At 43.6% G+C, this 24016-nt stretch overlaps 1 long non-coding RNA gene across 1 annotated transcript; it reads left to right on the forward strand.

Moving 5' to 3' along the window:
• The first annotated feature begins 9563 nt into the window (after positions 1-9563).
• On the forward strand, positions 9564-17111 carry LOC124976265 (uncharacterized). The gene is made up of 4 exons (XR_007107030.1): positions 9564-9628; positions 15475-15577; positions 15790-15881; positions 16993-17111. It is a non-coding gene; the product is annotated as an uncharacterized LOC124976265 (long non-coding RNA).
• Positions 17112-24016: the final 6905 nt, after the last annotated feature.

Raw genomic sequence — 24016 nt, forward strand, 5'->3', positions numbered from 1 at the left:
ATAATAATCATCATTGGGAGAGGGTAGTAACAGGATCATTCACGAGGAAGGCTTTTTGAGGAGACTCTAAGGTCTAAACTGGATTTGAAATGTGAGGAGGAACCAGATTTTGCAGAGATTAGGATGTGTATTGGGGAGAAAGAAGAAGGAACAGGTGACTGACCAAAATGAGACTCTTGGATGTGGCTCAGCCTTGTCCTCAGGGCACTGTTGGACCCCTGCCAGTAGTGAGCAATCCCAGAAGCTTCTCTGGCTTGGCTGCAGAAGAAAGCAGACATCTCCTAGGGAGAGAAAGGGAAGTCACAGAGCCATTATCTGGTAGTGCCTGCAATTGGAGACACATTGGCCAGTAGACAGATTTCTGTGGGGATCAGGGAGCTGGCAGGATGAGGGCCTACAGGTAGCCCAGGGCTCTCTGGCCATGGGGGCAACAGGACTGGAGGTTTCTTCCCTACAAAGTCAGCAAGGCTGGTTCAGGGGCTTCTTCCCAGATCCTCGAAATCCCAGCCTTCCATGTGTCATCCGATGTGTTTTTTTCTAGGCAGAGATTAAGAGCCATATGCAGGAAAGACCAAAGGGACCTATGGCATCTTTAAAACTATGGTCTGGGACTGGGAATGTAGATCAGGGATGGTAGAACATATGCTTAGCATGTGTGAGTTCCTCAGTTTGATCCCCTGTACTGCAAAATAAAAATTTAAAAATCTGGTATAAGGTTCTAAAAGGTCATTGTAGGGCAATGGAAGTTAGCCAGACCAGACTGTCACTTTCTGAGTGGGTGAGCCATCTCTTGTCTGTCCCTCCAGATTCATACTTCACTCTTCTTGGCCTTAGTCTGACTTATCTGGACACATCAGCTGCTTCCTTTACCTTCTGACTTCCAGCTGTGTGTAGCCAATGGTGAGGTTGGGGGGTGAGTCAGGAGGGGGGGGTGGGCATTTATGTCACTGTTCTTCTTAAGCAGGCCTCTTTTCCAAAACTCCCTCCCTCTGGATTCAGGTAACTACCTCCTGTCCCTTTAGACTTAAGGGTGGTGACAGTTCCTTGGTTGTTATTGTTAGGGTAACTGGCGCAAATATCCACGAGAGACGTGGCTCTGAGTTCAAGCAAAGGTTTATTGACAAAGAGCAAGGAGCAGCAACCTGCAAGGAGCAGCAGCCTGCAGGAAAAACTTCTAAACTATATAGTCATGTACAGTGGAGTAGTTAAAAAATAACCAGTCTGGCCCTGTGACTGTTACTTGACGTCTTTGCTGTGGTTTCGGTAGTTAGGGACTCTTTTGGGGTTGTTCTATTGGGAAGGTCATGCCTGGGTGGGCAGGTGCTGATTTTCAAAATGGAGTTGCTTTGGCCTGAAGACCTAACAGTAATTAGCCCCAGGTCACTGTACTATCCCTGTGGTTCCTTATACTCACCTATAGCATCATAAATAAACCCTCTTCAAATTATTATATGAGTGTGCCATCTGTTTTCAGTTGATCCTGACTGATACATTTGCCAAATGAGGATTCTTGTTGTCTTAAGGGAGAGAGGAAAAAAATATTATTGCCTCACTGTTGCTTCATGTACCTGAACTTGAGGCACAGACCTTAGACAAATCTGTTTAAGAGTTTAGGCAAGGGCTGGTGATGCAGCTCAGTGGTAGAGTGCTTGCCTAGCATGTGCAAGGCCTTGGGTTCCATCTCCAGTACTGCCCTCCCCACCCCCCCAAAAAAAGAGTTCAGGCAAGAGCTCAGTGAGCAGGCCACAGTCTCTTTCCATCCTTCAGCTCTAATCCCTCTGGGTTTGCTGTGCACTCAGTTACTCTCTCTGCTTAGCAGCCCCCAGCAGCTCCAAGTTTATATCCTCTCAGAGTAAAATCCAAAGAAAGGTTGATCCCTTTTCCAATGGATTAACAAAGGTTCATCATTCTCATCCACTCAGCATGAGTAACAAGTCCACTCTCAAACCGATCACTGTGACCAGAGGAATGGAATAGTTGGCCAGACCTGGGTCACATACTTGCTTCTGGATCTCAGAAAAGGGCTATTACCCCTCCTGAAGCAAATGGCCTGAGAGTATGGGAAAGTGATTATCAAAACAAAGTGAAGGTACTCTAACCACAAGAACACAGATGAGGAGTGAACCAAAACCACCAGCTGTATCTGCTTGCTCTTTGAACTGGGACAGGTGACCTAATCTCCAGAACTTCTCTGTCCCCTTCTCCAATGCTACTAAGATGAATGGTTATTGATCAGCTGTGTGGGCCAGGCCCTACGCTAAGGGTTTCTAATGAGTCTTTGGTAGGTAACGTTTGCCCTCCTTTACAGATGAACAAGTCAAGACTTGGAAAGTAAAGGGACTTTCCCAGTGTTACAAAAGCCTAGCTGTGGCAGAGCTAGAATTTGAACCCAGATTTTTCTGACATATGAGCACACACCACTGTACCAACCTGTCTTTTATTTGGAGTCCAGCTTGCAGTGCTGTGAGGATGAAAAGAGATGTAAAAACAATACAGTCAACATTTATTGTACTGTGTGCACTCAGGATGCACCAGATCTTGAGCCAAATGCTCCATGTGGATGCATGTTTGATCCCAGTTCTGAAAACAGCTCCTGGCCCAGTAGTAGCATCTCTCCCTAACTTTTTCTTCATGTTTGTTGTTTCAAGCATCTCCCCAGTGTTTGCTATTCTCTCTCTTCCTTATTTATTTTTATTTTTTGCAATGCAATGCTGGGGATTGAACCCTGATCCTCTCACATGCTTGGTAAGCACTCTTTTAACTAAGCTACATCCCAACCCATGTTTGACGTTCTTCAGTGGTGTGAAGGGTCCCCTGTTACCTAGAAGAGGAATCTCAGGGCAAAGTCCGATGGGGGATAGGATTCACTCAGAAGAGAATGTGAGCAAATAGGCATGGGGAAATGTCGTGGTTAGCATCACAGCCTCTAGTGGTATTCCCCTGAGCAACTTTAGACACTTTTTTTTTTTTTTTTTTTTTTTTGGGTACTGGGGATCGAACTCAGGGCCTTGTGCTTGTGAGGCAAGCACTCTTCCAGCTGAGCTATCTCCCCAGCCCTAGACACTTTTTAAAAAATATTTTTTTTTTTTCATTTTGGGTGGACATAATACCTTTATTTTGTTTTTATGGGGTGCTGAGGATTGAACTCAGGGCCTCACGCATGCTAGGCAAGTGCAGTGCCACTGAGCCACAACCCCAGCCCAACTTTAGACACTTTTACAACATTTCTAGGGTACTAGGGTTTACCCTCCCAGGAAGTGAGAGATAGAGGGTTTATGAGTTCAAGGCTGCCCAGCAAGCTGGTATAAGGAGCTGATATATATTCTGGTTTGGCTTCCAATCTCCCAGATTGCTTCCATCCTGAGGCCAATTCTTCTTTGTCTTTAACTCTTCCTTTATTCTCTTTGCCCAGTCAGGTACCAACACCTGCCAATTCTCCCAGATGATTATTATTACCTGAGAGGCTGTTCATGGAAAGGTTTGACCAAGTTTTCTTCATTGGGATTGAGGGTAGGAACTATATCATTTTTGTGTTTCCAGCAACTAAACGCATGTTTAAGTTGAACTTATAATAGTGATAATTTATTCAGAGCCTCCTGTGAACCAGTTACTTTACTGATCAAGTTTAATCCTCCCCAAGCTGCTACTTTTATCTGTATTTAACAGACTGGGAAAGGTGTGATTCAAATTGGGTCATAGGGCTAGGAAATGGCTAAATGACAAACTAGTAAGTAGTATGGACTTCTCTCTTGGACTCTAGACCTGATGTCCAACTGCCTGTTTGACTTTCTTTTTCCCCTTCAGTACTGGGGATTGAACCCAGGTGCTTTACCATCACTGAACTATTCCCCCCACCCTTTTTGTTGTTTATTTTGAGACAGGGTCTCACTTACTTGTCCAGGTTGGCCTGAACTTGCAATCCTCCTACCTCAGTCTCCCAAGTCTCTGAGATTACAATCCTCTTGATTGTCCAGTGGGCCTCTCAAAACGGACATGTCCAAGACTGAGTTTCTGGCCTCCACTCTCCTCCAACCTGTGCATTAATTGTAACTGCATCTTTCAGCTGCTCAGGGCAAAACCACTGCACCATCCTTAACACCTCTCTTTCTCACGCACCCTAGTTCCAATCCGTGATTAGGTCTACCTTCAGATCACCTCCAGAACTGATCACTCCTCACTCTCCACTTTTCCTTCGGGTCCAAGCCACTGTCATCATTCCCTGGATGATCGAGTAGCTTCCTCACTGGTCTCCTGGCTTCTGCCTTTGCCCCCTTGAATCAGATGTGTCACCTCTCTGCTGGAAACACTTCAGTGGATAAATTGATGAGTGAAAAAGCTAAAGTCCCTACAAGGTGTTATCTGAGCTGGGTTCCTGAGAAGTCTCTTACCTCATCTTCCAGTCTCCTAAGTCCCCATCACCCTGATATTCTCATGTTTCCTCAAGCCATGCACTCTGACTTTAAAGTCTTTGCACACTCTGTTTACTCTGCCTGGAAATCTCTTCCTTTAAATATTCTAAATACCCATGGCTTGTTTCTGCATCTCTTTCAGGGTTTTTTGTTTTGTTTTGTGGTGCTGGGGGTTGAACCTAGGACCTTTCACATGGTAAGCACATGCTCTACCAATGAGATTAACCCCTATCCCCTTGCTGAACAATTTCTTTTTTAATTTTCAGATCATAAGAGTTCTTTATGTGTTATAGATAAGAACCGCTTTTTGATACACTGTATGATTTGCAAATATTTTTCCCTATTCGTGGAGTTGTCTCTTCTTCATCAAGGGTACTGGGGATCTAACCCAGTACTTTACTACTGAGCTATATCCCTAGCCATTATTTATTTATTTTAAATATTTTTTTTTTAGTTGTTGATGGACCTTTATTTTATTCATTTATTTGTATACAGTGCTGAGAATCAAACCCAGTGTCTCACACGTGCTAGGTGAGTGCTCTACGGCTGAGCCACAACCCCAGTCCGCCTTTTTTATTTTTTAAGACTGGGTCTCACTAAGTTGCTGAGGCTGACCTTGAACTTGCCATCCTCCTGTCTCAGCCTTCCAAGTCAGTGGGATTATAGGCGTGTACTATCACGCCCGGCAACAGATGGTATCCTTTGAAACAAGTTTTTAATGTTTACAAAGTCCAATTTATCTATTTTTTTCTGTTGTTTGTGCTTTGGGTGTCATATCAGAGAAACTATTGCCTAATCCAATGCAATGAAGATTTACCCCTATGTTTTCTTCTAAGAGTTTTATGGTTTTAAAGTTCTTACATTTAGGTCTAAAATACATTTTGAATTGTGTATATGGTGTGAATAGGGGCCCAATTTCATTCTTTTGCTTGTGGGTATCCAATTATCTTTAATTCTTGTTGAAAATTAATTGAGTATGACCAGGCATGGTGGTGTGTGACTGTGATCTCAACAACTCAGGAGATTGAAGCAATAGAATTGCAAATTCCAGTTCAGCCTGGGCAATTTAGTGAGATCCTGTCTCAAAATAAAAAGTTAAAAGGGGTTGGGGTTACAGTTCAGTGGTAGAGTGCTTCTGGGTTCAATCCCTAGTATTGCCAATATAAATAAATGGATTGATTTAATTGACCATTAATGTAAGGGTTTACTTCTGGACTCTCATTTCTATTTCATTAATCCATATGTTTATTTTTATGTCAGTACCACACTACCTTTATTACTTTATATAATAAGTTTTGAAATAGGGAAATGAATCCTAAAACTATTTTTTCAAGATTGTTTCTGTTGTTCTGTGTCCTCTGCATTTACATATGAATTTTAGATCAACCTGTTAATTTCTACAAAAACAAAATCCAGCTGAATTTTTACCCCAGTCCTGGGAATCAAACCAGGAGCCTTATGCATGCTAGACAGGAATTTTACTACTAAGCTACACCCACAAACCCAGCTAGTTGAAATTTGTATAGGGGAGCTGGGGGTGTGGCTCAGTGGTAGAGTGCTTGCCTAGCATGTGTGAGGCACTGGGTTTGATTCTCAGCACCACATATAAATAATAAAGGTCCATCAACATCTAAAAAAATATTTAAGAAAAAAAATTTGTATAGGCATTGTGTGGAAAATGTAGATTAGTTTGGGCAGTATTGCCATCTTACTCCCCAGAATGCCATCTGTTCTTTCCTATTCATGAACATGGGATGTCTTCTCATTTATTTAGGTCTTGTTTCATTTTTTTTAACAATGTTTTGTAGTTTTCAGTGTATAAGTCTTATAATTCTATGTTAAATTTACTTACCATATTTTTCATCTTGATGTTATTGTCATAAAAGCATTTTCTCAATTTCATTTTCAGATGGTTCATTTTTAGTGTTTAGAAATCCAACTGATGTTTTGGTATTGATATTGTATACTGAACCTTACTGAACTCATTTATTAGTTCAAATAGGCTTTTTTGTGAATTACTTAGAGTTTTCTATATTCAAGATCATGTCATCTATAAATAGAGATAGTTTTGCTTCTTTCTCTCCAATCTGGATACTATAATCATCAGTTCTTATCCTGTCTTTCATTTCTTCTCACACACAGTCTTTAGACTAATTTTCCTTTTGTTCTTCTTTCAATTTTCTGAAATTTATGTTCAAGCAAACTTTGGTGATAATCCTTTCCTGTTTCTTCAGGTACAAAATTCTCTGAAGAAATGACACACTAAAATGAGATAGTAGGTTAGAGATGTGACTCAGTGTTAGAGTGCTTGCCTAGAATGCACAAGGCCCTGGGTTCAATCCCCAGTACTGCAAACAAATAAGTAAGTAAATAAATAAGTAAATTTAACACTACAAGATGCCACATAGTGAAGGTAGGTCTGCATGTGTGTGTGTGTGTGTGTGTGTGTGTGTGTGTGTGTGTACTGGGGATTGAACCCAGGGCACTTTACCACTGAGCTACATCCCCAGTACTTTTTATTTTTTATTTTGATACAGGTTCTTACTAAGTTGCTGAGGATCTCACTAAGTTGTTGAGGCTGGCCTCAAACTTGCAATCCTCCTGCCTCGGCTTTCTGAGTGTAGGATCACAGGCCCTGTGCCACCATGCCTGGCAGAGACATTATTATTAGTTTCTGATATTTCCTTCCAATAAAGTCTATGCATACCGAAATACATATATCTACAGTTACATAAATCCATATGTAAAACATACACTTAGTAGCTGTTATACATCTTGCTTTTTGTTTTATCTCAACAATGAGTTTTGGAGGTTATTCCACAGCAACACATCTGAGTCTACTTCATTTTCATTAGCAGTTGTGTATACTCTTCCATTTTAGTGAAACACTCTCCTATTGAGGGTTATTAAGGGTATTTCACCTTTTGCTGTTACCAACAATTCTGCAGCAAACATCCTTGTATGTTTATTTGTACATGTCAAGTTGCCTTGGGAAATACTTTGAAAAGTTAAAAGAGGCATACAAGGGCAAGAGTTTTTGTGGTTAGAATGATTGCAGTTGTCTTCCTGCAACCCTGCTTTCTGCCATCTCCAGGTCCAGTCTTGACCATCAGTGCTCTCTAGCGGGCAGGAGAGCTCTCCATCATTCTACTCTAGCAGTTGGAAAAGGGCACCTTTTGGGAACCTCTAGCTTGGAATAGACAGCATTGGCCAGATGGGTTTGCAATCATTAGGCTCAGCCTGGCTAAGCCTGGATCATGGCCGGTTTGGGAGTCGGGTGCTAACCTACTGATGCTGGTGTGCAGCACACTGTCTGCAGGGCTAACAGAAGTCAGCCTATGGGGATGACCTTGGCTGTCAGGATGCACTGAGCAAGCTGTTTAGCTAGATCCGGCGCTGACCTGTTCTGACCACGAGAGAGCAGTAGTGAGCTGCTTAGCATTTCTGCCAGGCTAGTTGAAGGCTCTTCTCTCCACAAGGAGCTCCTGTGTGGAGCAGCTTCCCAGAAGACAGGGCAGCCAGATAAATTATATTCCTGAAGAAGGGTGCATTAGAGCAAATCTAGTTGGAACATGATGTAAGGACACTATTGGAGAAAGTAAAATCAAAGTGGACCACCTCTTATGAAAATAGCTTCATTATATTTTTTTTCCCATAAATATAGTACATGCACATTACAAAAACTTCTAATAACAAATAAAAGTACAAAAGAGAAAAGAAAGATCACCTGAAGGCTCATGGCCTGAGATGACGACTGTTCACTTTTTTGGCAATTTTTTTTTTTTTTTTTTTTTTTTTAAGCTCAGAAAATGTGTGGTTATCTATCCTTGTCAATATCTTTAATGTTAGAGGCCTCAGGACTTGTACTTACATAAATGCTTCATAAATTTTTCTTCCCTAGTAACCCCAAAGGCAGAGAAGATGAATGCTTTGCCAGGTAGGTAGTGTGGGAGACTGTGTGTGGAACTGGAATGTAACAGAACAGGAGAAACTTCTCTGAAATTTGGGCTTTTACCTTAAAAGTTCAGATGAATTTGCATTATACCACATAACATTTTGCATTCTCCTTCATGTTTGTTTTTGCTTAAAATACTGTTCCTTTTCTCTTCACCTTTATAATATCTCATCGTTTGTATACGCCATCATCTAATAAGCAAAACAGTGCTGGACATTTAAGTCATTTACAGTGTTTTTAAATAATATAAACACTATTGCAGTGAGCATCCTTTTGTCTATGTAGTTTCTCTTGTCTGATTATATCATTAGAATAGATTTCCAGAATGGACACTTTTTAAAAAAATAAAGATATTCCTTGCTCTTCAGTATTTTTGAAAAATTTGGTACAAGTGAGATGAAAAGGTACTGATGGGGAGAAAGGCTGTTCCTTTATGCTTCTTGTTCGGGTCCTGGCTGGGACCTACCAGTAGACTGGCTCTAGGCTCTGACCCTGCCCTTCCTCTGCATTCACACACATGGTAACATGACTTCCCTGTGCCCAGCACTGTGCCAGGCTCTTATTTCCACCTTTTCTCATGCAGTCTTCCTAATAACCCAGTAATATAGGCGTGATTATTCTCATTTTGCAGAGGAGGAAACCAATCCTGTGAATCCAGGTGTTTTGGCCAAGGTTATACAGAAAGTAGTTTGATGTCTGGGTATCTTGATTCAGGGATCCAGGTTTAGGGATCCAGGTTTGTCAGTTTAGGGGAACAGGACAGATTAGCTGTAGACTTATTTCTAGGATAACCACCTGAAAACCTTTGAATAACTAGGTGAGGTGGTACATAGCTATAATCCCAGCCACTCAGGAGGATGAGGCAGGAGGATCCCAAGTTCAAGGCCAATCTCAGCAACTAGCCAAACCCTGTCTCGAAATAAAATAAAAATAACTAAAAGGGTTGGGGGTGTGGCTCAGTGGTAGAGCACTTCTCTATCATGCAAGAGACCCTGGGTTTGATCCCCAGCACCACAAAAAAACAAAACAGAACAAAAAAATCCCTTCAGTTACAAGTAAAAACAAAAACCAAAACAACACTAGAGCTATTTTAAGTATTTTTTTTTTTTAAAGGAGGAGTAATCATGGGGGAGGGAATTGCAAGAACACAGAGAAGTCTCTAGGAGCTCAAGAGGAAAAGTAATTAGTCTCATGAGGAATGAGGAAGCACCGCTCTCTCTGTTTCTCTTTCTGTGGGAAATCATGGCCTCCAGCCTCTGCTTCTGTAAGTGCATCTACCTCATTCTTCTTCAGCAGATCAGGTTCTCTGTCTTGCCATGAATTTGACCTTCTCCCAGCTTCCAATTTTACATCCGCTCAGTTTAGGCCTGCAGCCTAGACTGATCTGGGATCTCTTATTCTAAACCCAAATCCCAGGAGAGAGAATCTGATCTGATTACCCTGTGATGTGTGTTCACTTCTGGTCCAAACAGTGGTGGCCTTCGGGGGTAGGACTAGGTAGTATCACACATGGCTGTCAGCAGGGGGCAGTTCTTAAAGGACAGGAGATCATCACTGGCTGGCAGATTCTTATAAAGGTGTAGGAATGTGTCTACTTTGTCTCCCTGTCTATATAAAACCCCAATATTAATCAGCACTTTTTTGGATGTAAGTGATGGAAACCCAACTCAAGTTTACTTAAACTAAAAAGGGAACTTTTTTTTATCTCTAACAGAAAAGTCAAGGGCTTGGTTTCAGGCACAGCTGGATCCACTTGCCCAAAAACATTGCCAGGAACCATCTCTCTCTTTTCATCTCTCAGTTTGACCTTCTTCTGTGTGTACTTCATTCCCAGGGAAGCTTGTTCCTCATGGTGATAATATGGCCAGGAGCAGCTCTATCTCATGACTTAGTTTTCTCAGGGGGAAGCAAATTTCCCCTTTCCAATAGTTTCAGTTCTGATTGTCTTTGAGCCATAGCCTATTCTGAACCAGTCCCTGTGACCAGGAGACAGCTATCTCTGATTGGCTAGACCTGGGTTACGTGACCATTCCAGAGCTGAGGTGGGACTGTTCCTCCAAAGAAAAATGGGATGTTATTAACAAAGATTTCAAGGCTAGGGTGTAGCTCAGTGGTAAAGCACATGCCTAGCATGCATGAGGCCCTAGGTTTGATCTCCAGCATCTCAAAAAAGGAAAAAAAAAAAAAAAAAAATACAGAGATTCTGGAACCTATTTTTAGAAACAGAGGATTGAGATTTGTATCAATAACATCCTAGGATATGTTAAAAAATGCTGGAAGAGAGTAAAGGAAATCCTTTCATTCTCTTACTTCGTGTTTATTATTATTATTATTTGCAGTACTGGGGATTGAACCCAAGGGCACTTTACCACTGAGCTACATCCCTAGTGCTTTTGGTTTTTTAAATTTATTTATTTATTTATTTAATAGTTGTAGATGGACACAATACCTTTATCTATTTACTTGTACGTAGTGCTGAGGATCGAACCCAGCACCTCACACATACTAGGCAAGTGCTCTACCACTGAATCACAACCCCAGTGGTTTTTTAAATTTTGAGACAGGGTCTCACTAAGTTCCCCAGGATAGCCTCAAACTTGCCATCCTCCTGCATCAGCCTCCCAAGTCACCAGAATGACAGATGTTTGCCACTGTTCCCAGCCATTCTTTTATTAAATATACATTTATTGAAGGATCTATTATGTATTCACCTCTGTGATCAGGGAATATAAGAGTGAATCAGAGCCAACTGTGGTTGGTGGCTCATGCCTGTAATCCCAGTGACTCTCAGGAGGCTGAGCATGCCAATCACAAGTTTGAAGCCAGCCTGGGCAATTTAGTGAGACTATCTCAAAAAAAAAAAAGCAGGGGTTGGGGGGGACTGGAGGTATAGTTCAGGGGTTAAGTGCCCTGAGTTCAATCCTCAGTACCAAAAAAATTAAAAAATAAAATTAAAAAAGAGAGCTTTCTCTACTTTTCCATCTATATGGCAGGAAGTGGCTGTCTTCAGCTTTGGGTCCAGTGCCTAAACCTGACTCCTTGGCACCAATTGCAAAGTGACAGCCCTGTAGGACAAATGTGATGCAAAAATATGCTTAGCATTTAGAAGAATGAATTAGTGCCCAAAATTCAAAAATTGGGAAACTTCAAATAAAAATCTAGAAAATCAGAATATTTGACAACTCTGGGCTTGTATTCCCATGGCAACCATCTGCTAGAACAGAGTAGCAGCTGCTGCCTGGAGCACAGGCACACACTCTCCATTGCCTTGATGGCTGCCGTTCCCACTGTCCTTCCTTGGGTGTTTCACTCCTTTTCATTACTGTTGTGATCCTTGGGGGCATTTGAACTGGAGTCACTTTGTCCTGGTTTCAGAGTCCCTGGAGACAAAATTCAGTCCAGATTGGGTCAAATGTGGATCTCTGGTTCCAAGTAGTGGCCGTAGCAGGGTGGCTGCCTCAGTGAGGTCAACATGGTACCCAGGGCACCTCTTCAGCAAGATCTATGGGCAATGGTGGGTTCTCAGAAAAAGAACTAGTTAGGCAGACCCTCCAAGAGGAGCCTAGTACAAACGAGAGGAAGTTAAGGCCCAGTGCCCGCTTACTACACGAGACGTGTAATAAAGGCCTCTACTGAAGCAGACATAGTGGACAGAGAGAGAAGGGAGATTAATTTATAAGATGTAAAGAACATGAAGCTGGCTCCCAGTGACTTGGGAGGCTGAGGCAGGAAGATCTCAAGTCAAAGTCAGCCTCAGCAACTTAGCGAGACCCTGTCTTAAAATAAAAAATAAAAAGGGCTGTGAATTTAACTCAGGGCTAAGCACCCCTAAATTCAATTCCCAGAGTCAAAAAAACAAAACAAAACAAAACAAAAAGGTGTGTTGTGGGCTGGGATGAGGCAAGCCCCTCTGACTTAGGTAACAGGGTAAAAGGTGGTGTCCTTCATCAAAATGAGAACACCAAGAGAAGAAGGGTTGGGGGAAGATAAAGAGTTCCTTTTCTGTTTTGTTGAGCTTGCTGTGCTGTGCCTGGGGTCATGCTGGTAGGGCTGCTTGGTAGCAGATGTCCTTTGGGGGAAGATGTGGACTTGAGATATGCACTTAGACACTGGCCAAGAGAGAGAAGGCAAAAAGACACGGGCACAGGTGTGGGAGCAGGCCTGAGGGGAGGAAGGGCAGGGGGCTAACCAGCAGAACCATGAGGAGCACCGCTAAAAGCACACAGAGCGGCCAGAAATGCTGGTTGCAGGAGGAGAATCAGGGGTGGTAGCCTCACAGAGGCCCAAGGAGGTCTGTCCATTTAAAGAGAAGAGTGATTAGCAGCACCACACATTTAGAGGAAGTAAGGCCTGGAGACGACTTTTTGGTTTGGCAATGAAGAGTTCATCAATGAATGTGATGAGAGTGTCATGGAGTGGTTTCACAGAAACCAGAAAACCTGGGCTGGGAAACGAGTGGGTAGTGAGGATGGGAGACCAGGTGGCCACTCTCTGAGCACTGGGGTGTGGAGGGAAGGAGAGAGTTAGTCCAAAGGCAGAGTTTGTGTCCAAAAAGACGCCAGGGAAGGCCTGGCTGCTGGCTAGGGACCTAGGTGTAACCAATGCCCTCATCTGGGGATGGGAGGGCCTGAGAAGGACTTAGCTGCCAGGTGCTGTCTTGTTTGTGGAGGCCAAGCGAAAGCTCGTCAGAGAGGCCCAAAGAGGGAGCTGCCCTCAGAGGAGGCCTTGGCTTTGTGGCTGGGGTTTTCCCACTGTGCATCTAGTTTCCTTGATCCACTGATTATCTTGGGCCGGTTTTGCTGAATGACTCAGGAGCTTGAGCAAGCTTTGCCACTCAGTTTCACAGCTCGGGGGGAGGGGAAGCCCAATTCTTTTCTGATAACTGGGGACAGTCATTAGATAGTGGCAGAAGCAGGACAGTTAGACCCCAGCTTCAGAGAAAAGGTTCTCCAAGTTTTTATTCTTAATAAAATAACATCTAACAGTTGTTGAGAGCTCTTACCTTTAGGCTGAGCAATGTTCTGTGGGCCTCCAGGCTTCTCTGTGAGGTGACTGATTATCCTCCTTTGCTGGGAGGAAGTTGAGAGTCAGGTGAAATGACTTGCCTGGAGCATCTAGCCAGGCACTGGAATTGCTGGGAATTGGAGGCCAAAAGCCCATGCCTTTAACCATAATGGACTCTGCACTTCTGGCGATGTCTCCAGGTCACCCAGCAAGGTCTGTGGAACTGAGGAGGGGCCTCTCAAATGAGGGTCCTGGGCAAATGACTGGAAAACAAGGACCTTCTAAGAAGCTTCTCTCCAGCTAGGATTTCTGCTGTGAAGGAAAGGATGAGATCCTCTGAGCTTGTTCTGAGGCTCCCGTTACCTGAGACCCCTTTCTGCAGCCCCCACCCTTCAGCTTAGACAAAGGGCCTATTCATCAGCCGCCCTAGAGCTGGGTCTGGAAGCTGGCAGAAGTTTGTCCTCAGCCATGTCTCCCTCCTCTGGCCTGCCTTCCTGTCTCTCCCTCTGGACTTGACACCTGGTATCTCTTTCCGGTGTTTGTGAGGTCCAGCGGGCACAGTATCACTTTCTTCCTAAACTGTCCCTGAAGCAGGAAGAATTTTGCATGCTGCCTGTCCCCTGTTGTCAATACACACTTCCAAAGGTTCCTGTGAAATTCAGTCTCCAGTAAACACCCAAAGAGGAGGAAGTGGGCCAAATAATGAGCCTGCAATTGCATCAGAATTGACGCACTCCATGCCTTTTCCCCTACCTCAGTCTCCAGAGGAGCCCAATGGGGCCAGGCCCTACCCTCTCCCCTTCATTTGGCCTAGGAGAGAGGCTAAAGCTGGGGTGCAAAGGCTATGCTGGGAAGGGGACATAGACTCCAGCTATACCCTCCTTGGTATGGAAGGGAACTTGTCCACACATCTGAAAACTAGAAAAAGATGGGTGGCCTGAGGAAAGGGTCCAAAAGCATTGAGCGTCATTTTGGAGTGTCAGCCAGGTGTCTGGCTCTTTACACGTGAAACAATAAAAACAGTAATGATATCTGACACACAGGATACTTGATCTATGATCAAAAGTTGCTTCCATTTTCTTTTCTTTTTTTTTTTTTTTTTTTTTTTTTTTTTTTGGTACTGGGGATTTAACCTAGGGGCACTTTACCTCTAAGCCATATCCCCAACACTTTTTATTTTGAGACAAAGTCTTACTAAGTTGCTTATGGTATCACAAAGTTGCTGAGGCTGGTCTCGAACTTGTGATTCTCCTGGCTCAGCCTCCATAGTCCCTAGATTTATAGGCATGCTTCACTGTGCCTGGCAGCAGCTGCCATTCTATTGTACGATGACCCCATGTGGTTTACATGCATTATCCTATTGAATTCTAGCAACACCCTTACAAGTTAGCAAGATTACAATTATTCTTTTATGAGTGAAGAAAAGAGAGGGTTTAAAGTTCAGAATTATACCAGGTTACTCAGCTGGGCATTGGAGAGTCTGGGTTTGGAACCAGGTCTGTCTGGTCTTTGCTTCATTCTATGTGTTAATTATGTGATTTTCTCAAGAAAAGTAAATTGTTATTATTGCTTTGGCTTACAGATGGGCAAACTGTGGCCTCAAGCAAGTCAATTCACTTTCCTGAGTATAAGTCTCAGCACTTCTCACCCTTAATTTTCTTGATGTCCTCATGCTGAACTCTGGTGGGACTTCCTCCGAAAGTCCCTCTCAACACAGTTTGAGTGGCTCCCCCTCCCCAGAAGGTGATAGAACCAGCACCTGCTTAGGTGCTGATCACACTGGTTTTGATCATCTGCCCACTCAGCTTTGCCCCTGGACTGCCAGTTCTCTGTGGGCCCCTCTGGCCATTCTGTTAGCTCTGTGTATCTGGTAGGGCCTAGCCCAGAGGACAGGTTGTTTGAATTGGGGAGCGGAAAAGTGAATCCCTTGAGGAGCTGCGATTTGATCCCAGATCTGTTGGCTCCAAGAGTCATTTCTACTCGCTCCCTCTGCCATAGGCCCCCCTTGCCTGGGGAGGCCTAGGTACACAAGCTGAAGAGCAAGGAGTCAAGGCAGCAGGTCAGATGGTTAAGAATCTTTCCCTCCCTTCCCCTTTCCTTGTCCAGAAGCCGAGGAGAAATATGAAAACGAAACCGCCCTGTACCAGTCTCAGCCCCCAAGTTAAGGAATGTGAAAGGTGAGGAGTCGCCATGGCAACAGCAGTACCAGGTGTGTTGGTGAGAACTTAGCTTGTGCAGCATCACAGGAAGGCCTGCCCAGGGCCTGTCTGAGGGTTTACATTTTCTGGCTGCAGGGCAGCGGCATTTCATTTGTTCTTCTTAATGGGACATTATGGGACACTTTTGCTTTCCATTGCCTCCATTTTCTTATAAGTGGAAGGAGAGGAAAAAATCATGTTTCTTCCCTTTCCAGCCACTTAGAAAAGTGCCAGAAAACACCAGCCTTCCCTTCAGAGGCTCTGCTGCTGCTGGTCATGAAACCCCATCATCACTTAAATCGCTCCATTTTAAAGGTTTGTGAAAACTGCACTAAATTGATTTTTCCCATATCACTTCTATCTGTTATTCTGTGGTCTCTCATCGGTGCTGCATTTTCTCAGAGCAGGGAAGCAAGTCTGTAAGGAAGGTCTTTCATAGTTTGGGAGCCAAAAAAATTGAGAAGATTTTAGAAAGTACCAAATTCTTGTCTTTCTTTTACTTACTCATGCACTTGTGTATTTATTTTTACCCTGGGTCTGTTGAAAAGGATTTGGCTCACAGATTCTAAACTCAATTTAGCTTCAGGCCTTAATCACTGTGGAGCAGAGAATCCTATAATCACAGGGATGGAAAGAATCTTAGAAGTCATCTGGTTCAGAGGCCCTCTGACTTTTAGATATTATCAATAGTTAAAAGTTTAAAAAATAAGAAGGGAGACAGAGATACAGTTGCTAGCTCTTGGTCTGGAGGAACAAGAACATTAAAGAACTGCAACTATTTTGTTTCACATTTTATTTATTTATTTTGGCATTGAAGATTAAACCCAGGGGTGCTTAACCACTGAGCTACATCCCTAGCCCTTTTTATTTTTTATTTTGAGGCAGTATCTCCCTAAGTTGTTTAGGGCTTCAATAAGTATCTGAGGTTGGCCTCCAACTTGCAATCCTCCTGCCTCAGTCTCCCAAGTCCCTGGGATTAGAGGTGTGGGCCACCACACCCAGATTGTTTCACATTTTAATATCAAAATTGTATTGCTTTCACAATACAATACTGTTCCTTAAACCACATAAATTTAGCGCATAAAAATTCACCTCTTCATCATATCGTTAGCGTTCTTTTTCCGTGCACTAGTATCAGTCTGAGGGTGGACATTTGGGAAATACTGGTCTAGTTTACTGTTCTTACCATTATTTCTTGGGGATGGTGTCTTGGTCTCTGCTTGGATACTTCTGGTAGCTAGGGTGCTAATTACTTTTCCTCTTTGATTGATTCAAGCTGTTATTTACTCGTGTGTGTGTGTGGGGGGGGGGGGTACCAGGGATGGAACCTAGGGTCTTGCACATGCTAGGCAAGCACTCTATCTCTGAGCTACACCTCCACTGTTACTTACAACTCTTAGCCCTTCCCTTGTCTACCCTTCTTCAGGCAGTTAAGGTGTCCCTCCGCCGCCTGTCCTCATCTCTTCTGCAGTTACCACTTTTGTGTATTCATCTCAGGGTGTTGTAATTCCCAGCTGACACATCATCAACATCAGCTTCTTGAGGGTAAGGTCTATGGCTGTTTACTGTTGAATACTGGGACCCATCATGTGCAGCAGTTCATCAATAATTGTTTACCAAAGGAATGAATGTTCATGTACTGGACTAATGATATCATGACCATGAAAATAACAAGCATTTGTTTCATGTGTACTGTATGCTAAGCATTTTATGTGATTTTGATCTGGAACAGGATTTTATGTCAGGGCATTTGGAATAAGATGAAAATTATAATTGATGAGGCATGTTTTAGTTTGTTATTTCCGCAATCCTACTGTGCTGGGGACTCGAACCCAGGCCTAGAGCATGCGAGGCAGGCACTCTACGTGATGGGCTATATCGCCAGCACGAGGCATGTTTTAAAAGGAAGTTTCTCTGGGAATTTATCCTATAGAATGCCCTTCAAAGTGCTCTAAGATGTATGTGCAAAAATGTCTACTGCATTACTGCTTCTAATAGCAAAAAATTGGAAATAACCCAAATATTTATCAATAGGGAATCTGTTAAGTAAATTATAGTTCAGCCAGATCATGTAGGCAGCCTTTAATAGATCTAAATATACTGATATGAAAAGCTGCCCAAGAAATATCGTTAAGGAAAACAACCCTACTTCTGTTAAACACACTGTTATGGTTTAGATATGGTGTCCCCCCAAAACTTACATGTGAAAAAATGCAGGAAGGTTCAAAGGAGAGATGATTGGGTTGTGAGAGTCTGAACCCAATCAGTGAACTAATCCCCTGATGGGATTAACTGAGTGGTAACTGAAGTGGTAGGGTGTGGCTGGAGGGCATGGGAATAAGGGGTGTGGCTTTGGAGTATGTTTGTATCTGATGAGTGGAGTCTCTCTCTCTTTCTGCTTCCTGATCACCAGGTAAGTTGCTTCCCTCTGCCACACTCTTCAGCCATGATGTTCTGCCTCACTTCCAGCCCTGAGGAATGGAGCCAGCCTTCTATGGACTAAGACCTCTGAAACCGTGAGCCTTCAAATAAACTTTTCCTCCTCCACAGTTGTACTGATAGGGTCTTTTAGTTGCAGCAGCAAAAAAGCTGACTAAAACACACCCCACCCCCAATATATAGAAAAAAATATGAATAAATGGAAAAAAAATCTGGAGAGAAAATATAATCCAAATCATTAATAGTGGTTCTTTCTCTGTAGATTTGCAAGGACTCTTACTTTATTAAATATTCATTTCTAATTAAAAAATCATCTAGGTACGATGGTGCATGCCTATAATCCCGGTGATTTGGGAGGCTGAGGCAGGAGGATCGAAAGTTCAGTCAGCCTCATCAACTTAGCAAGGCCCTGCAACTTAGCAAGACCCTGTCTCAAAATAAATAAATAAAAAAGGGCTGGGGATGTCAGTGGTTAAGCGCTGCTGGGTTCCATCACTGGTACCAATAAATAAATAAATTAAATAAAAATAAAAAAAACATAATTATACTTAAAAAAATAGCTTTATTAGAGTATAATTTACACCCCATAAGATGCATATATCATTTTTCAGTGGCAGGGTGGGGAAGATTTTTAAAAACATTAATAGAAGTCTTATGACACTGAGGTTAACCTAATCTCTTGTCTCTTTGCCCATCCTTCTGTTTCCCTCCACACACTGGGACCCTTCCCAGGTTCTTTGTATCTCACAGTGAGATAGAAAACTCTTCTTCTTTACCTAGGCCTTTAAAAGGAGGTCTTACCTGCATGACTCCTGAGGTTCTTTCAGATATGAATTCAGGTGAGTTGGCAGTACTGATATTTATCCTGCAGAAATTTGTTTTTAGGGAGGAGGATCTGGTAATATTATTCTCAATACCTGAAAATGGCTAATGGAGCCCAGTTTATTTTTCTCTCTTGTGATGTTTGCATTTTAATAAAAGATGAACTGCCAGTTTAGCTTTAAACCAGGAAGGAAAAACTCCCAGTGTGCATTTTCTACACACTTAAACTTGAGGACAGGATAGGGAATGTGATTGGGGGAAGGCAGGGCAATCTTTTCAGCATTCTTGAAAATACAGCAGTAGTCAAATTAGGATCATTGATGTGGTTGGTAATGGGTCCCGGAAGTTACCACTAAATGAATGGGGACCCATTGTTGGGAAGAAAGTCAAGCTTCTGACCATAGCACCTGACAGAATTAAGAAAGCTCTGCACCACAGGGGAAGGAGTCTTCTCAACTTCACAATGTGACCTTGATTGTCCCACTTAACCTGGTGCTTTGAGGTCTCAGTGTGTAGAAACATTATCTGGTCAGAGAGCATATATTAAACATTTATAAAGGCCCAGATAAGTCACTCAGAAAGAAGTTGCTATAATGAAGTTTACACTCTTAAACCAACATCTAGAACCCAAGCAGTTGGTAACCACATTCTCATTAGATGCCAACACACAGTGGTTGAGGGTGTGGGGTCCTGGAAAAACTCTTTGGGTCTGAATTCTCCTGGAGAAATATCTGTTGACTTTAAATCTTCCTGGCTTTATCATATACTAGCTCGGTGACCTTGGTCATATGGATTTGCTGTTACTGTTTCCCTACAGAATAGGGATAATAGAATAAGAATAGGGATAATAATGTAAAACAGGGATAATACTACCTTCTGGAATTGTGAAAATTAGTTAATATAAAGTGATCAGAACAGTACCTGGTACATAGTAAGTGCTTAATAAATGTTAACTGTATGTAAGCATCAGTACTTCCTAATCCCTTGTTGTAAGGGAATTTGCTGCCTCACTTCCAACAGGTCCAGCTTCAGTTATCAATAAATTCTTTGATATTTTCCTGCTGCCAAATGGGGAAACTAAGTCAGTAGCAAGGTATCAGGAAATGCTGTCAACCAAACCAAAGAAGCAGAACAGTACCAAAGGTTCAGAGCCGGCCTGGCTTGACTGTTGATTCTTGATTTCCAATTTTTTTTTTTTTTTTTGGTACTGGGGATCGAACCCAGGGCCTCATGCTTGCAAGGGAAGCACTCTACCGACTGAGCTATCTCCCCAGCTGACTGTCGATTCTTGATACTGCCTTGGGCAGATCCCCGCCCTCTCCGGCCTCAGTTGCCCCATCTGTAAGACAGAAGGAGGCTGAGCCTCGTTTCTCAACTTTTCCCTCTTCCAGTCCTTGCCAGTTCCTGAAGTTGTTTTTTTTTTTTTTTTCCCTTTGGCCGTAATCCAGTTTCACCTGATGGTGGTGGAGATTGGGATCCTGATGGCTTGCCCATGGCCCCTGGGAAGGATCTAGAAGTTGGCCACAGCCTTCTAGTCCTCTCAGGCCCACGCCCTGCTTCAGCTGAAGCTTTCCAGTTCCAGCTGGCACCGGGGGAGGGCACGCTCCGCTGGCCCGGAGACCCCCCGCCCGCCGCGAGCCTTCGCGTCTCCGGGAATTCACAGCTCCTTTACCTCCCGGCTGGGCTCCCGGAAACCGCGGCACGCAGGGCAGCCTCGGGGGTCTGGGAGGCAGCTGAGAGCACGTTGCCCGTGGCCTGCGTCTTGCTCCCAGAGGCTTCCTGCGCAGGCTGATGGGCAGGGCGGGGAGTAGTGGGTGAGGAGGGCTCTGCAGCGGCTGGACCCGGCGCCCTGCCCCCTCTGCCCTGGTCCCTGTAGAAGAGGACTGTAAAATTCCGGAAGAGCGATTAGAGGCAGGGGATGGGTGGGGCGGTGAATCAGTACATTCCTTCTCCCCGCGCCCCTCCGCCTCGGTTATCACTCTTGGGAGGGTTGGGCCCTCTCATGGCCTTCTCCTGACCGATGCATTGGCAGGGGCCAGATGAGCTAAGTAGTGGTAGGCGGGAGCCTCCCATGCTCAACTGAAGTTTGTAGAGCCTGGATCATTTATTTTGCAGTGTATGACCCCATTTGGTTTTAGTTGTTGCTTCCAACTGAGGCTTTTTGTTTGTTTGCTTTTTGGTGTTTTGTTTTTGTTTTTGGTAGTACTGGGGATTGAACCCAGGGCCCTTCACCACTGAGCTCCAGCCTGTTTGTCAAAATTTAACCTTGAAGCTGGGCACCGTGGTGCATGCCTGTAATCACAGCTGTTTGAGAGGCTGAGGCAGAAGGATTACAATTCAAGGTCAGCCTCACCAATGTAATGAGGCCTTAAACAAGTTTTGTCTTCAAAATATAAAGGGCTGGGGACTTAGCTCAGTGGTAAAGCTCCCCTGTTTAACCCCAGTGCAAAATTTTTTGAGACGAGGTTTTGCCAAGTTGCTGAGGCTGGCCTCAGATTTGCTAAACTCCTGCCTCAGCCTTCCGAGTCCCTGAAAGTACAGACCTGCACCACCCACTGGGCCCAACTGAGTCCATTTCATAAGAGTACTTCCTAAGTGTATGTGTATTCCTTAGTAGCTCTGGCTTATTGAGCAGTTCCCTACTATGAAGCAGAGTCCACTGCTCTTCTCTTCCTAAAAACTTTATTTAGTATTAGAGGCAAGGAATCAGAAAGCCCAGAGGGGATAGGTAAGTTTCCCAAGGTCACCAAGTGGCAGAGCCAGAAATAACCCCAGCTCTGTTGGTTGCACACATTTCCCACCACACCCTGTCATTTCCTTTACTTAGGTCATTGAAAGACAAGACTTGTTTGTTAGGGGGTAGGGAAGTAACTTTTATGGACCACCTTCCACTGTGCCAACTACTCTAAATATACTTTTTTTTTTGAGGGGGGTGGTCTTGGGAATAGAACCCAGAAACACATTACCACTGAACTACCTCCCCATGTTGGTTTCCCTAAATTGTTGAAGCTGGTCTCACACTTGAGATGAGGCTGGCCTCCAACTTTTGATCCTCCTGGCTCAGCCTCCAGAGGGCTGTACCACCATGCCTCGACCACACCCATATTTCTTTTCATTCCCCCCACCCGCCTCCCCCAGTTTTGGGGATTGCTTCTATCATTGAGCCACGTTCCCAGCTCCCCTTTTAAAAATTATTGATCTATTTTGCAGTACTGGGGATCAAACTCAGGGCCTCATGTGTGCCTGGCAAATGCTCTACCACTGACCCACATCTCCAGCCCTTATTTTTTGGGACAGGGTCTCACTAATTTGTGAGGCTGGCTTGAACTTGCAATCGTCCTGCTTCAGCCTCTGGAGTATTGCGATTATAGGCATGTACCATCACGCCCAGCAATCTCTAATAGTCTTCACAGTGCTTGTCAGTTTACAAATAACTTTCAAGCTCATCATCTCAGAGCTATCATCCCATATCATAGAGCAGGACAGAGTTTTATTCATGAAGACATCTGTGCAAGGTCATAAAACTAATAGTAAGTAGAGTCTATAGTTTTATTTATTTATGTATTTATTTATTTATAGAGATGAGGTCTTGTTATGTTTCTCAGGCTGGCCTTGAACTCCTGGGCTCAAGTGAGATCCCCCTGCCTCAACCTCTTGAATAGCTGGGACTGCAGGCACAGGCCACTGTGAGCAGGCTAGAACCTGTAATTTTAAAATGAACTCAACCGAGTCAGTGATATCAAAGCTCATTCCATGTATTCACTCTCTACAGTGCCAAGTACCATTCTAGTAATTTTAATATTTAGCTAATATTTATTAACACTTAACATGTGTCCAGCACAGTGCTGCATGAATCTGTACTCAAAAAAAATCCTTCAGTGCTCAAAAAAAATCGTACGAGGTAAGTAGTGTTAACATTTCCATTTTATAGCTGGGGAAATTGAGACTCAGAGAGATGAATTAACTTTCCAAGATTACACAGCAACTACATGGCGATGCAAGGACGTCAGATAAAACAGCATGGAGGCCCAAGGGGAACTAGGCACCTGGCTTGTATCCCAACTTCAGGGCCTGGTTTCCTTTGCCATATCACCATTACTTCTTTCTCCAACCCCGTGCGTGTGGCAGGCACACAGCTCCTGCTCTCAAGGAGCTAACACTCTATAAAATCAGCCAAGAGTGCTGCCAGTTTCACCTCACAGGGGCACTGGGAGGATTAATAAGCAAATGGCACTTGAAATGCTTCAGCAAAAGCCCTGGATAAACTCAGGGCACTTATGTACGAAACTCATTGCCAAAGGTGGTGCATGATTTAATAAGGTGTCCGCAGCTCAGTCCCTGAACTGTTTGAGGTGTGGAGGCAGTAAAGCCATGTTACAGCCTTCTTTGGGAAACCATCTGTCCGAGGCTAGGGCATCTTCTCAGCCCGACTGGGGATAAGGGAAGGTAGTAGTGTCACCATGGTGTCCGGCCTTTCATTCTTAGAGGTGTCTTTCCAACATCTCAAAAAGTTTCCAGCTTACTCTAAGGGACACCGATTATTGACATAAGTCATGAATTAACACCATGATTATTTAGGCTCCAGAAGCAGACAAACCTGGGCCAAATCCTGCTTCTGTTATTTCATCTCTGAGTCTCCATTCCCTTTTAAAATGGTATAATAATACCTTCCTCATAGGGTTATTTTGAAGCATAAACTTGGTAATATACTTAAAAACACCTTGCTCAGGGCTTGGAATAGAGTGAATGCTTAATAAATGGCCATTATCATAGCCATTATTGTTATCGTTCTGTTGTTATAGTATTTACTGATATTTTAGGGCCAGGCTAAGAGCCAGATGGAGGGAAGATTCATTCGTTTGTTCAACTATCTAGTAGACTGCCCTAAGTAGATGAGTCTAAGCAGGGAAGAATCATGAAGATAGGCATTTACAATAGAATATTATAAATGCTATGGCAGGGGATTGCATAAGGTGTTTTGAGACTAAGAATCACTAACCAGGAGATACAGCAAAAGTTTTGGAGAGAAGGTAGTTCTCCATTTCCAGTCTTATTCCAGGAAGTGGAAAAGGCTGCCTGCTGGAGGCAGGTAGAATGCATGCACTAGCTGAGCCTCTGCTCCTTCACCAGAGAGCCCTGCTTCTGATCGGTAGTCCATCTTGCTCCTCAAGACCTTTCAACTCCCACAC

Source organism: Sciurus carolinensis, chromosome 1 (assembly GCF_902686445.1).
Source record: "Sciurus carolinensis chromosome 1, mSciCar1.2, whole genome shotgun sequence".
Classification (NCBI taxonomy): Eukaryota; Metazoa; Chordata; class Mammalia; order Rodentia; family Sciuridae; genus Sciurus; species Sciurus carolinensis.